Raw genomic sequence first — 14,521 nt, 5'->3', positions numbered from 1 at the left:
TGGGAAGAAACGAGCACAACAAGACTGAAAATTCCAAAAACCAGAATGTCTCTTCTACTCCAAACGATCACAACTCCTCGCCAGCAAGGGAATAAAACTGGACAAAGAATGAGTTTGATGAATTGACAGAAGTAGGCTTCAGAAGGTGGGTAATAAAAAACTCCTCCAAGCTAAAGGAGCATGTTCTAACCCAATGCAAGGAAGCTAAGAACCTTGGAAAAAAGCTAAGAACCTTGAAAAAATGTTAGACAAATTTCTAACTAGAATAACCAGTATAGAGAACATAAATGACCTGATAGAACTGAAAAATACAGCACAAGAACTTCTTGAAGTATACACAAGTTTCAATAGCCAAATTGATAAAGTGGAAGAAAGGATATCAGTGATTTTAGATCAACTTAATGAAATAAAGAGAGAAGATAAGATTAGGGAAAAAAAAGAATAAAAAGGAATGAACAAACCCTCCAAGAAATATGGGATGATGTGAAAAGACCAATTTAATTGGTGTGCCTGAAATTGATGAGGAGAATGGAACCAAGTTGGAAAGTACTCTTCAGGATATTATCCAGGAGAACTTCCCCAAACTAGCAAGACAGAGCAACATTCAAATTCAGGAAATACAGAGAACACCACAAAGATACTCCTCAAGAAGAGCAACCTCAAGAACACATAATTGTCAGATTCACTAAGGTTGAAATGAAGGAAAAATTTTAAGGGCGGCCGGAGAGAAAGGTCAGGTTACCCACAAGGGGAAGCCCATCAGACTAACAGCAGATCTCTCTGTAGAAACCCTATGAGCCAGAAGAGAGTGGGGGTCAGTATTCAACATTCTTAAAGTGAAGGATTTTCAACCTAGAATTTCATATCCAGTCAAACTAAGTTTCATTAAGCAAAGGAGAAATAAAATCCTTTACAGACAAGCAAATGCTGAGAGATTTTGTTACCATCAGGCTTGCCTTACAAGAGCTCCTGAAGGAAGCACTAAACATGGAAAGGCACAACCAGTATCAGCCACTGCAATAACATATCAAATTGTAAAGAACATCAACACTAAGAAGAAACTGCATCAACTAATGGGCAAAGCTAGCATCATAATGACAGGATCAGATTCACACATAACAATATTAACCTTAAATATGAATGGGTTAAACGCCTTAATTAAAAGAACAGACTGACAAATTGGATAAAGATTCAAGACCCATCAGTGTTCTGTGTTCAGGAGACCCATCTCATGTGCAAAGACACACATAGGCTCAAAATAAAGGGATGGAGGAATATTTACCAAGCAAATGGAAAGCAAAAAAAGGCAGAAGTTGCTATCCTAGTCTCTGATAAAACAGACTTTAAACCAAAAAAGATTAAGAGACAAAGAAAACCATTACATAATGGTAAAGGGATCAATGCAACAAGAAGAACTAACTGTCCTAAATATATATGCACCTAATATGGGAACACCCAGATTCATAAAGCAAGTTCTTAGAGACCTACAAATGATTTAGGCTCCCACATAGTAATAGTGGGAGACTTTAACACCGCACTGTCAATATTGGACAGATCAATGATACAGAATATTAACAAGGTTATTCAAGACTTGAACTCAACTCGACCAAGCGGACCTAATAGACATCTACAGAACTCTCCACTTCAAATCAACAGAATATGCATTCTTCTCAACACTCACTGCACTTATTCTAAAATTGATCACATAATTGAAAGTAAAACACCCCTCAGCAAATGCAAAAGAATGGAATTCATAACACACAGTCTCTCAGACCACGGTGCAATCAAATTAGAACTCAGGATTAAGAAACTCACTCAAAACTGCAAAACTACATGGAAACTGAACAACGTGATCCTGAATGACTACTGGGTAAATAATGAAATGAAGGCAAAAATAAAGACACTCTTTGAAACCAATGGGAATGAAGACACAACATACCAGAATCTCTGGCACACATTTAAAGCACTGTGTAGAGGGAATTTTATAGCACCAAATGATCAAAAGAGAAAACAGTAAAGATCTAAAATTGACACCCTAACATCACAATTAAAAAAACTAGAGAAGCAACAGAAAACAAATTAAAAAGCTGGACGAAGGCAAGAAATAACTAAATCAGAGCGGAACTGAAGGAGATAGAGACACACAAAAAAAATCCTTCAAAAAATCGATAAATCCAGGAGCTGGTTTTTTGAAAAGATCAACAAAATAGATAGACTGCTAGCTGGAATAATAAAGAAGAAAATGAGAAGAATCAAATAGACACAATAAAAAATGATTTAGGGGATATCACCACTGATACCACAGAAATACAAACAACCATCACAAAATACTATAAACAGATCTATGCAAGTAAACTAGAATATCTAGAAGAAATAGATGAATTCCTGGACACATACACCCTCCCAAGTCTAAACAAGGAAGAAATTGAATATCTGAATAAACCAATAACAAGTTCTGGAATTTAGGCAGTGATAAATAGCCTATCAACCAAAACAAATTCCAGAACCAGACGGATTCACAGCCAAATTCTACCAGAGGTACAAAGAGGAGCTGGTACCATTCCTTCTGAAACTATTCCAAACAATAGAAAAAGAGGGAATCCTCCCTAAGTAATTTTATGAGGCCAGCGTCATCCTGATACCAAAACCTGACAGAGACACAATAACAAGTAAAATTTCAGGACAATATCCTTGATGAACATCAATGTGAAAATCCTCAACAAAATACTGGCAAACTGAATCCAGCAGCACATCAAAAAGCTTATCCACTGCAATCAAGTCGGGTTCACACCTGGGATGCTAGGCTGGTTCAGCATACGCAAACCAATAAATGTAACCCATCACATAAACAGAAACAATAACAAAAAACACATTATTATCTCAAACGCAGAAAAGACCTTTGACCAAATTCAACAGCACTTCATGCTAAAAACTCTCAATAATCTAGGTATTGATGGAATGTATCTCAAAATAATAAGAGCTATTTATGACAAACCCACAGTCAATATCATGCTGAATGGGCAAAAACTGAAACCATTTCCTTTGAAAACTGGCACAAGACAAGGATGCCCTCTCTCACCACTCCTATTCAACATAGTTTTAGAAGTTTTGGCCCAGGCAATCAGGCAAGAGAAAAGAATACAGGGTATTCAAATAGGAAGAGAGGAAGTCAAATTGTCTCTGTTTGCAGATGACATGTTTGCATATTTATAAAACTCCATTGTCTCAGCGCAAAATCTCCTTAAGCTGATAAGCAACTTCAGCAAAGTCTCAGGATACAAAATAAATGTGCAAAAATTACAACATTCCTATGAACTAATAACAGACAAAGAGCCAAATCATGAGTGAACTCCCATTCACAATTGCTACAAAGAATAAAATACCTAGGAATAAAACTTACAAGCGATGTGAAGGACCTCTACCAGGAGAGCTACAAACCACTGCTCAAGGAAATAAGAGAGGACACAAACAAATGGAAAAACATTCCATGTTCATGGACAGGAAGAATTAATATTGTGAAAATGGCCATGCTGCCCACAGTAATTTATAGACTAACTGCTATCCCCATCAAAGCTACCATTGACTTTCTTCACAGAATTGGAGACAACTACTTTAAATTTCATATGGAACCAAAAAAGAGCCTGCATAGCCAAGAAAATCATGGACAAGCAGAACAAAGCTGGAGGCATCATGCTACCTGATTTCAAACTATACTACAAAGCAGCAGTAATCAAAACAGCAGGGTACTGGTAGCAAAATAGATATATAGACCAATGGAACAGAACAGAGTCCTCAGAAATAATACCACCCATCTACAACCATCTGATCTTTGATAAATCAGACAAAAACAAGCAATGGGGAAAATATTCCCTATTTAATAAATGGTATTGTGAAAACTGGCTAGTCATATGCAGAAAATGGAAACTGGACCCCTTTCTTACACCTTATACAAAAATCAACCCAAGATGGATCAAAGACTTAAACTTAAGACCTAGGACCATAATAATCTTAGATGAAAATCTGGGCAATACCATTCAGGACATAGGCATGGGCAAAGACTTCATATCTAAAACAACAAAAGCAATGGCAGCAAAAGCCAAAATTGACAAATGGGATCTAATTAAACTAAAGGGCTTCTGCACAGCAAAAAAACTACCATCAAACTGAACATGCAACCTACAGAATGGGAGAAAAATTTTGCAATCTATCCATTTTACAAAGGGCTAGTATCTGGACTCTACAAAGAACTTAAATTTACAAGAAAAAAACAAACATCCCCATCAAAAAGTGGGCAAAGGTTATGAACAGACACTTCTCAAAAGAAGACATTTATGCAGCCAACAGGCATGTGAAAAAATGCTCATTACCACAGGTCATTAGAGAAATGCAAATCAAAACCACGAGGAGATACCATCTCACACCAGTCAGAATGGCGATCTTTAAAAAGTCAGGAAACAACAGATACTGGAGAGGATGTGGAGAAATAGGACTGCTTTTACACTGTTGGTGGAAGTGTAAATTAGTTCAATCTTTGTTGAAGACAGTGTGGCAATTCCTCAAGGATCTAGAACTAGAAATACTATTTGACCCAACCATCCCATTACTGAGTATATACCCAAAGGATTATAAATCATGCTGCTATAAAGACACATGCACATGTATGTTTATTGTGGCACTATTCACAATAGCAAAGACTTGAAACCAACCCAAATGTCCATCAATGATAGACTGTATAAAGAAAATGTGGTACATATACATGGTGGAATACTATGCAGTCATATAAAAGGATGAGTTCATGTCCTTTGCAGGGACATGGATGAAGCTGGAAACCATCATTCTCAGAACACTATCACAAGAACAGACAACCAAATACCACATATTCTCACTCATAAGTTGGAGTTGAACAATGAAAACACATGGATATGGGGGGGAGCATCACACACCAGGGCCTGTTGGGGACTAGGTGACTAGGGGAGTGATAACATTAGAATACCAAATGTAGGTGATAGGTTGATGGGTGAAACAAACTACCATGGTACGTGTATACCTAAGTAACAAAACTGCATGTCCTGCACATGTACTCTGGAACTTAAAGTATAATTAAAAAAAAAAAAAAAGAAGAAGAAGAAAGAAAGAAAAGAGAGAATTTAGGGAGGATGTTCTACAGCCATTCTGAATCTCTAGCTACTTAGCTCACACTGCTCTCTTTGCTCTTGAGTTCACAATCACAATAGTGTCGTCCTATTTTGTTATGTTTCAGAACTCTAGCTGAGAAGCAGAACACAGTTATCTTCTTCCCTTGTTGCAAGTCCAGAATACCTGAGAATCACTATGATTTCTAGGGTTCAGTTTTTAAAAACAAGGCATATACCTTTACCTCAGTGGCACTGCATTGCTATATTCTCTGATTTTATGCCTTTGTGGCCTAGGTGAATTTTGATGAGAAACAGAATAAAATTTTCTCTTAGATTTTTTTAAAGATACACTCAATGTACCAAGATCTGGTTTTTGAAGGATGTATTACAATAATATGACAATGTTATTCTCTACCACTATAAAAGTCAACAAATTCCTCCTGAAATAATGAACATCATGGAGCAGTATTAATTATAGGAATACAAAAACACATCAATATACACATTTTATAAATATATATATGTATGTGGTATGTATATATGTATATAACAGTTATAGATTAACATACATACATACATATATCTGTGTGTGTGTATGTGTGTGTGTTTGTGTGTGTGTGTGTATATATATATATATAACTGTTATGAGGCAATTGGCAAAATTCTTATTTCAGGTTAGGAGTTTAGCATTTTCCAACATGTACTATTTATTTTCAGCATTTTAGAGGAGACTCTTAGTTAAATAATCCCTTTAGATATTACAGCTAGAAACCTGAGCTGAGCAGATATATTCAAGGCAATTTTCTTATGCTAAAATTGGTCAACAGAGATAAATAGCACCTTTAAAAATATTATTTGTAAAGAAAATTATATCGTGGTCCATGTCATAATTTTAAAGCATTTTATTTATATCTTTATTATAAAATCATAGGCTCAGTAAATAGCATCTTTACCAGTTTCTAAATTAAGAAATAAAATATTTTACTTAAAATTATGAAAACAAAATGGAAACGTTGTTACTGATACAAAGTATATAGGAGAATTTGCCTTGGTTGTGAAAACTAAAAGGGCTTGCTAATCATCTACCCTTCAGTGCAAAACTTGAGGCAGTCCGCTGAAAGACAGATTGACTCAACAAAGCAGATATTCTTTTCCAGGTCACTGCCTTTAATAGGTCAAGATTTTTCCCATGTTCAAAATTTAAAGAGATGTATTTCCCTAAATAAAGAAACGTAAACAAATGCTATCTGCTACCACCATTGTTAGGTCACTTGCTCCAACATTACGTACAGAAAAAAAAAAAAAAAAAGATTTTATCAGAATCCAAAGAGAATCCCTCCACTTTGAATGGGGAAGGCGTGGCATGATGACTTTTTAATAAGGTAACCAGAGGGCTGAATTACATTTCCCAGAATTCCCTTTCCATTATGTTTTCAATAAGAGTGAAAAACAAGAGGGACTGTTTGGAGATCTGGAAGGCTAGGGAAATCAACAGCCATTTTGTAATTTATACACATAGTTGCTAACCTGATGACTTACCTGTGTCTGAAAGAAGTAGCTAAGGGCCCAGATGCTTTTATCTTCCCCTAGATCCTTGTCAGACCTCTCTGGGTACTGGTCTAGGTGTTTATTTCTGTTTCTAAACAGCTACTGCAGATTAGACTAGTTACCAGGGTCAACAATATAAAAACTGACACAGGTTTCAGTGTTTTTTGGTGGGGTTCCAGGCCAAGCACATGGCATTCATCCTGCCTTCGACTTACCCTCACTTTACCCTCCTTGCTTTCTGACTGCCTACCCCGTGGATTTCAAGGTCAAGCAACAAACAAAGAGACAGGATGATTTCAAGGATGGTTTAAGAAGCTCTCCTAATATCTTGAGGACAATTCCCTTTAAGGAATTGCCTTAAGGATTTTTGTTTTCTGACAATCTCAGGTTTCTGTCCTCACAACTTATTAGTTTAAACCTTGAACTATTGTTCAGCCAGATATATGACCATCATTCTGGGTACTGCAATCTATCAGTCTCCCATCTTCAGTAAGTATGTTTGCACTTACAGGCTGTCCCTTGTGACTATTTATAGGACTGTTTTGAAGCCTACAAAGTTTTGTCCTCATAGATCAAACAATGAAATAGGTATATCTACTACAAGAACATATTAAATTCAGATTTCAAAGTTCACTTCCTATTTGTATTGCTCTCTAAACGATGTCTATCTGCATTGCACAACATAGCCAATCACATGTGATATTGACAACAAAATTAAATATAATCATAAACATACTTCAATAATCAAATGTTATAGATATCAAAAATAAACTGTCAAAAGCATACCGTGGCCTCAAATTTTCATACAACATTCCATTATCTAATTACTAGAGAGAGATATTAAAATCTCCAATTACATTCCTTTGCAAGTCGAGCCCTGGAGGTTGAAGGAATTAAAAGACAAAATCAGATTTTTTGGATCTTTTGAGCTAAAATTCCAAAGGAATTAAAATCAGCTTTAAAAAAAAGTTCTGCTCAGTCTAAGCTCAGGAATTTTCTCTTCCAGAGTGGAGTTGACATTTCTTCAGATTTCCCATCAGCTGCATGAATATGTGTCCTTTAGGACGTCTGAAGGTAAATTAGATCAATGCCATGTGTATGACATGCCTCCTTGTAAAATAAGTATTATAGATTACTAGGGAACACAGTAGTGGCCCAGCACTCTCTGTTCACCTGTTACTCTTAGACAGCAAGTCAATACTTAGTGCTTTAGACGTTGTTCCAACCTAATTTATTTTTATATCATATAATATTAAGTATCGTCCAAGATGAATGTTGAGATTTAGTGGTATCTGAGGACCGAAGGATCTCTCAGTTTTACTCTTGAGAGAAAGGCAGTCAGTTGTGTCATTATTCTTACTCCATATCCTGTGAAAATAATTTCAGTTGAGGGAGATATCTCAGTAGAAGTTGATCTTGGCTCTGTGCATTAATTGTATCTAGGAAATTCTTTCTATGTAGAGTGTCTTCTTTCTCAGGAAATGGAATTCAAAACATTGTTTAAAAGTAAAGGTATTTCTAAAGTCATAACTGCCAGGCACATTATTATTAGGATTTTGCTCTGCCACTCAGACTGAAGTGCAGTGGCATGATCATAGCTCACTGCAGCCTTAAACTCTGAGGCTGAAGCAATCCTCCTGCTTCAACCTCGCAAGTAGCTGGGACTATAAGTGCACAGCACTTCTCCAGGCTAATTAAAAAAAAAAAAAAAAAAAAAAAAAAAAAAGTGTAGAAACAGGGTCTTGACTTATTGCCCAGGCTGGTCTTGAACTCCTGGCTTCAAACAGTCCCTCCCACCTCCACCTCCCAAAGTGCTGGGATAACAGGCATGAGCCACTATGCCTGGCTCAGGTGTCAAGTGTTATTGGTTGTTGTTTGTTTGTTTCCAGGCTGGAGTGCAGTGGTGTGTTCTCGGCTCATCGCAACCTCTGCCTCCCAGGTTCAAGCAATTCTCCAGGCACAATGTTTTATTAAGGTTTCTTTCTTTCCTAACTTTTCTTTCCTTTATTTGTCATAGAAATCATTAACATGGAAATACGATCACAATGTGTTATGTGAAAAAAATTATAAAATAGTATGCAGCATATGAGTTGATTGGATTCTTTTTTTTTTTAATGTATATTTTAAGTTCTAGGGTACATGTGCGCAACCTGCAAGTTTGTTACGTATGTATGTATGTGCCATGTTGGTGTGTTGCATCCATTATCTCGTCATTTATATTAGATATATCTCCTAATGAGAGGTGAAGCCAGCTGGACTTCCTGGATCAGGTGGGGACTTGGAGAAACTTTCTGTCTAGCTAAAGGACTGTACACACACCAATCAGCACTCTGTAAAACAGACCAATCAGCAGGGAGTGGGTGGGGCCAAATAAGGGAATAAAATTGGCCACCGGAGCCAACAGTGGCAACCCACTGCAGTCCCCTTGCACGTTGTGGAAAGTTTGTTCTTTTGCTCTTCATAATAAATCTTGCTGCTTCTAACTCTTTGGGTCCGCACTACATTTATGAGGTGCAATACTCACCACAAGGGTCTGCGGCTTCATTCCTGAAGTCAGTGAGACCACAAACCCACCAGGAGGAACAAGCAACTCCAGAGGTGCCACCTTTAAAAGCTGTAACACTCACTGTGAAAGTCTACGGTTTCACTCCTGAAGACAGCAAGACCACGAACCCACTGGGAGGAAGAAACTCCGGACACATCTGAACATCTGAAGGAACAAACTTCGGTCACACCATCTTTAAGAAGTGTAACACTCACCGTGAGGGTTCATGGCTTCATTCTTGAAGTCAGCGAGTCCAAGAACTCACCAGAAGGAACTAATTCCAAACACACTAACGCTATCCCTCACCCCTCTCCCTACCCCACAACAGGCCCTGGTGTGTGATGTTCCCCACTCTGTGTCCAAGAGTTCTCATTGTTCAATTTCCACCTATGAGTGAGAACATGAGGTGTTATGTTTTCTGTCCTTGTGATAGTTTGCTCAGAATGACGGTTTCCAGCTTGGTCCATGTACCTACAAAGATATGAACTCATCCTTTTTTGTGGCTGCACAGTATTCCATTGTGTATATGTGCCATGTTGTCTTAATCCAGTCTATCATTGATGGATATTTTGGTTGGTTCTAAGTGTTTGCTATTGTGAATAGTGCCACAATAAACATATGTGTGTATTTGTCTTTATAGCAACATGATTTATAATCTTTTGGGTATATACCCAGTAATGGGATAGCTGGGTTAAATGGCATTTCTAGTTTTAGATCCTTGAGGAATTTCCACACTGTCTTCCACAATGGTTGAACTAGTTTACAGTCCCACCAACAGTGTAAAAGTGTTCCTATTTCTCCACATCCTCTCCAGCACGTGTTGTTTCCTGACTTGTTAATGATCACCATTCTAACTGGTATGAGATGGTATCTCATTGTAGTTTTGATTCGCATTTCTCTGATGGCCAGTGATGATGAGCATTTTTTTCATGTGTCTGTTGGCTGCATAAGTCTCTTCTTTTTAGAAGTGTCTGTTCATATCCTTTGCCCACCTTTTGATGGTCTTGTTTGATTTTTTTTCTTGTAAGTTTGTTTAAATTCTTTGTAGATTCTGGATATTAGCCCTTTGTCACATGAGTAGATTGTAAAAATTTTCTCCCATTCGGTAGGTTGCCTGTTCACTCTGATGGTAGTTTCTTTTGCTGTGCAGAAGCTCTTTAGTTTAATTAGATCCCTTTGTCAATTTTGGCTTTTATTGCCATTTCTTTTTGTGTTTTAATCACGAAGTCCTTGCCCATGCTTATGTCCTGAATGTTGTTGCCTAGGTTTTCTTCTACAGTTTTTATGGTTTTAGGTCTAACTTTTAAGTCTTTAATCCACCTTGTTTTAATTTTTGTATAAGATGTAAGGTGGAGATGCAGTTTCAGCTTTCTACATATAACTAGACAGTTTTCCCAACACCATTTATTAAATAGAGCTTCCTTTCCCCATTTCTTGTTTTTGTAAGGTTTGTCAAAGATCAGATGGTTGTAGATGTGTGGTATTATTTCTGAGGGCTCTGTTCTGTTCCATTGATCTATATCTCTGTTTTGGTACCAGTACCATGTTGTTTTGGTTACTGTAGCCTTGTAGTATAGTTTGAAATCAGGTAGCCTGATGCCTCCAGCTTTATTATTTTGGCTGATGATTGTCTTGGCAATGTGGGCTCTTTTTCAGTTCCATATGAACTTTAAAGTAGTTTTTTGCAATTCTGTGAAGAAAGTCATTGGTAGCTTGATGGGGATGACATTGAATCTATAAATTACCTTCCACAGTATGGCCATTTTCACGATATTGATTCTTCCTATCTACGAGCATGGAATGTTCTTTCATTTGTTTGTGTCCTCTTTTATTTTGTTGAGCAGTGATTTGTAGTTCACCTTGAAGAGGTCCTTCGCATCCCTTGTAAGTTGGATTCCTAGGTATTTTATTGCCTTGGAAGCAATTGTGAACGGGAGTTCACTCATGATTTGGCTCTCTGTTTGTCTATTATTGGTGTATAGGGATGCTTGTGATTTTTGCACATTGAATTTGTATCCTGAGACTTTGCTGAAATTGCTTATCAGCTTAAGGAGATTTTGGGCTAAGATGAAGGAGTTTTCTAAATATACAGTCATGTCATCTGCAAACAGGGACAATTTAACTTCTTCTTTTCCTGATTGAATACCCTTTATTTCTTTCTACTGCCTGATTGCCCTTGCCAGAACTTCCAACACTATGTTGAATAAAGGAGTGGTGAGAGGGGCATCCCTTTCTTGTGCCAGTTTCCTTAATCTCTTAATTTCCATTTTTGTTACATAATTTGCACTGAGGGTGAAGAAAAGATAAAAGTAAGAGTAAAGCTTCTGTCTATTATTGGTTAAATATTTGTCCACTGGTTACCTCCCCTGCTCCTGAGGATGTCTATTCCTAGCCATTGATAGGATCCTGCAGAATTTGCCTACCTTGAGAAAAGTCCAGATAGAGACAAAAGACAAGAAACAAGCATGAGATGATGCACTGTAGGTTGTGCCTTAGTGAAGTCAGTTGAATATCTTGCAGAGTTATCTGCTACCTTGCTTCCATAGCAAATATTAGAAAGATTTATATATGAATCCTTTTATGTAGAGTTGCTATATATACATATATATGTGTATATGGCAGCTATACAACAATTGATGTCTCCAAGATGCACCAATAAAACAGTAAAATATACTTCTTAGCAGAATATATTTATTTTTGTTTTATTTGTCAAGAAATAAGATTAAAATGCTTGATTTTATATTTCATCAAATAAACAAATTTAAAATCAAATAATCTTCTCACTGAAGAACTCACACATGCCTATAGATTTTTCTCTCTTACAACAATTCAGTGAGGAAATTATTTTTTTTCCCAAAATGTATTTATTTATTCTTTCTTTTTTTCTTATTATACTTTAAGTTCTAGGATACATGTATGAAGAAACTGAGCCTTGATGAAGTTAAATAAGTTGTCCAAGGTCACACAGCCAGGAAGTGCTAGAAGCAGCCTTTCTCCAAAGTATGACCTTTAAACCAATATGTTATACAGCCCCATGAATAACAAAAATATATGCTCCCTTGAAAAAAGACAAACATTGAAACATTCAGACTCTGGTAAAGATTATGACTCATGTGTGTAGGAAAACTCCAAATTGTGTCAAATCTTTTGACAAGCTCTAGCATCGGTTCTGAGAAGTTACTTGTATATACTATACATCTGTGTTCACTAAGAAAAACTTATACTTTATTGACATTTTCAAAATGGCACGGTTTTAAAATCTCTATTGCAAATGGACAGGCCAGAAATCAATGAGGTATTAAAACAGTTAATGCAGGCAATGCTACAAGCTCTTTAAAAGGACCAACACCATTGTTAGTAGATAAATTATGCAAGCTTGGCCATGTACATCTGTTGATTTGCCAGATAGCTAATTAAAATGTGTTACAGCCATTAAGTTGTTTAAAGGCACATTTTGTGATTCCATAAAATGTCATTTATCTAGTTTAAGCCATACTTGTTTTGATCTGCCACACAAAAATCACTAAAGGCCCATATTTTGCATATAAATTTAGCTCTAAAGAAGATGTACTTTTCTTTTGACCCTGGTTTGAATGGAATAGCATCTATTTTGACTGACATTATAGTCGACAAAAAAATGGCATGCTTGATACATTGATTTTGATTCTTTATCAGAACTTTTGTTTGTTTCAGTGTTGCTTTTATTTTATGTTCAGGAGTATGTGTGCATGATGTACAGGTTTGTTTTATAAGTAAATGTGTGCCATGGTGGTTTGCTGCACAGATCATCTCATCACCCAGGTATTAAGCACAGCATCCATTAGCTATTCTTCCTGATGCTCTCTCCCTCCTTCCACACCCCACCCTCAACAGGCCCCAGTATGTATTGTTTCCCCCAATATGTCCATGTGTTCTTATCATTCAGCTCCCACATGCGGTATTTGGTTTTCTGTTCCTGTGTTAGTTTGCTGAGGATAATGACCTCCAGCTCCATCCATGGGCCTGCAAAGGACATGATAGCATTCCTTTTTATGGCTGTATAGAAGCAGGACATATTGTTTATGTCTATATAGGTAATTATGTTCAATATGACAAAAGTTCTCATAACAATATTATGATCTAACATTTATTGAGTTTTGATTTGTGCCAGGAATATTTAATTTCTCAATATATTATATATTGGATTACTTGATACTCAGAAAAACCTTTGGAATATGTTTCTTAACATCTGCATTTTGCAAATGAGACAAAATGATTAAGTATCACACTGTAAGTAGGTGAAAGATCCAAGATGACTTACCCGGGCAGCCAATATCCATAGCCTTAACCATTTCCTTTTACTGTCTTTCAGTTTTTCTGATAGGAATCAACTTTAATTTTCTAAGGGAACAATAAAAATAAACTAGGTTTTCTGTAACCACAGTAAACTCATTAACATTATTTAAGCTTTTCAAGATATTTGAGAAGATTGTTTAATCTAATCTTTATTATTATTATTATTATTATTATTATACTTTAAGTTCTAGGGTACATGTGCACAACGTGTAGGTTTGTTACATATGTATACATGTGCCATGTTGGTGTGCTGCACCCATTAACTCGTCATTTACAGTAGGTATATCTCCTAATGCTGTCTTATTCTTCTAAGGATAGCCCTACTAAAGCTAGAAAACAAAACAAAACAACAACAAAGAAAAACTATGCCACTCGTTCTTCTAATTTGAGGAGCAGCAATGCTTTGAATCTAGGCAGGAATATTTAGTTTGGCTCATAGCCATGATGACTCAAGGAATCAAGGCTGTTTTATACAATCCTGTTATAGAAGACAAAGAACAGCCAGACTTTGACTTATTAAGGAGGCTTAAAGTTAGTACAAAATTAATTCAAACTTGGAAATATCTCTTCTCCAACTCTTACCTGTTCTCTTCAACATATAATTTTTTAAGCTAAAAAACAAGAATCCATTATTTTGCTTAGAAAATATTTATATGTAGTGAAGTTTCAAAATTAATTAACCATCTTCACTTGGAAAGATGGTTTATTACAATATTATTTTCAACAGGAATGTAATATTGCACAATATACTCTCAACTGTGAGGTAATATTAAAACTATCAAAATTCACTTGTTTCATTTTACATGTTTTAGTTTGACAAACATAGAATTAAATAGAAGAAAATGATCGCATTTTTCCATTCCTTCCTTTTGTTCTCTCCTTTTTTCCTAATGAGATAAAGAAGCAATATATGCGTTCCCAATCTCAGCCATATGTTGCCTATTCCCCTAATTTTCTG

Source organism: Papio anubis, chromosome 6 (assembly GCF_008728515.1).
Source record: "Papio anubis isolate 15944 chromosome 6, Panubis1.0, whole genome shotgun sequence".
Lineage (NCBI taxonomy): Eukaryota > Metazoa > Chordata > Mammalia > Primates > Cercopithecidae > Papio > Papio anubis.
This window is presented reverse-complemented; position numbering follows the sequence as displayed.